The sequence below is a fragment of the Schistocerca gregaria genome, chromosome 2 (assembly GCF_023897955.1).
Source record: "Schistocerca gregaria isolate iqSchGreg1 chromosome 2, iqSchGreg1.2, whole genome shotgun sequence".
NCBI classification, from domain to species: domain Eukaryota; kingdom Metazoa; phylum Arthropoda; class Insecta; order Orthoptera; family Acrididae; genus Schistocerca; species Schistocerca gregaria.
This window is the reverse complement of record NC_064921.1, coordinates 278855023-278856696: the sequence shown is the minus strand read 5'-3', so window position 1 is coordinate 278856696 and position 1674 is coordinate 278855023. Positions and strand designations below refer to the sequence as shown.

Here is a 1674-nt window from a genome sequence, read left to right as displayed (position 1 = left end):
AAGTCAGCTTTTCTTCCTTTCTCTCTCCTCCAATCTGCCGTGCTCATACTGTGCTACTTCTCAGACTTTTCCTTGTAGAACCAGCAGTAACGCAAGATCTGTTAGAGACTCTCGCAAAATCATTCACTCCCGGTAATGATTATACTAAATGCTTTTCCTACTGGTTATAGCCGATTTCTGAAGTAATTTGTACATGCGGATTGACTCCTCAGTTAAAAGCAGTAAATTAGCATAAACTGTACACCTGTATATTACAACTTTGTCACAAGTTGGATACCCTATTACAAGCACGTAAAATGGAGTTAATATGTACGTTACATAACCCGATCGTGACTGTGAATATTTTTTTATGACGTTTCAAGTTTCTCTTATAATGTGGTCAATACATGAAAATCCGTACGTGTCCCCTGCGTCAAGTTACAGCATGTAAAGAGTGCTCTCTAATAATTCAAATGTCCATATTGCTTCATGTGACTGATATTACAGCTCACAAGTTGGCTTAAATTATATGTTCGTAAGGCGCTTCCATCTGAAAACGCTATCGAATATTATGCTACTTCCGTGTTCCACTTCTTATTCCAGTGGAGATATTTTGTAAAGGGCAATATCTCTTCATCGCAGCATGTGAATTAGTAACAGCGTATGCAACACATACGTGTTCCTGTTCCATTTTGTCGTTACCTGCAGCACAGGCTGAGTCACATTTGAGGAGGTGACACGCAAAGGCGAACATAAGGGGGACAGAGAGGGGGGGGGGGGAGGGAGGGAGAGGTCGAATGGAACGGTACGTGTAGGAGAAACAGAATCTAAATAAATCACCCAGTTTAAGCAAAAATACATGGTTCAGTGTAAACATGAACCTGTCCACAGATAAAGTTCGTGCTAAGAAGAAATAGTCCATTAAGGCCAATAGCAGACGCCGATTCCAGTCATGTGATTTCCACTCCAGTCGCGGCCAGACGTTCCCGCGCAGAGCAGTTGTCGGCACCAGTTTTGTGCTTCTGTGCTGCCTCGTCATAGCATTGAGTAGTACTACCAGTAATAGTTGCTGCTAAGGGGACACAGCGACATACGCCTGACCGCGTTTTCGATACAGGGACTTCTACGAAAAGGGCTGACAGTTGTAACAAACTAAACTAAACTCCGTCCGAACAGGCCATGAAGGTCCAACGGTACCGACTGGCCTCCGTGTCATCCTCAACCCACGGGCTTCACTGGATGCGGATATTGAGGGGCATTGAGGCACACCGCTCTCCCGACCTTTGTCAGTTTTCGTGACCGAAGCCGCTACTTTTCAGTCAAGTAGCTCCTCAGTTCACCTCACAAGGGCTGCGTGCACCCCACTTGCCAACAGCGCTCGGCAAACTAGTTGGTCACCCATCCAAGTGCTAGTCCAGCCCGACAGCGCTGAACTTCGGTGATCTGACGGGAACTGGTGTTACCACTGCGGCAAGGCCGTTGGCAATTGTAACCAAACAGGAATATAATGAGGTCTACCAGTCAGTGGGTGAACTAAGAAACTTTGATGAAGACTGGAGAGTGAAAGGGGTGAAATTCGTATCTAAAGGCCTACGAAATTTAAATCACATAAGTGAAATGAAACGAATTTTCATATACAAGTGTGAAGCTATGAGAAACACTCATACTGATGTGGAGGCAACAGCGTAATAGGGC

The 1674-nt window shown here is 45.1% G+C and overlaps 1 pseudogene; it reads right to left on the bottom strand.

Annotated features, from left to right (window-relative positions):
• Positions 1-1345: 1345 nt before the first annotated feature.
• On the bottom strand, positions 1346-1463 carry LOC126337277 (5S ribosomal RNA; annotated as a pseudogene).
• Positions 1464-1674: the final 211 nt, after the last annotated feature.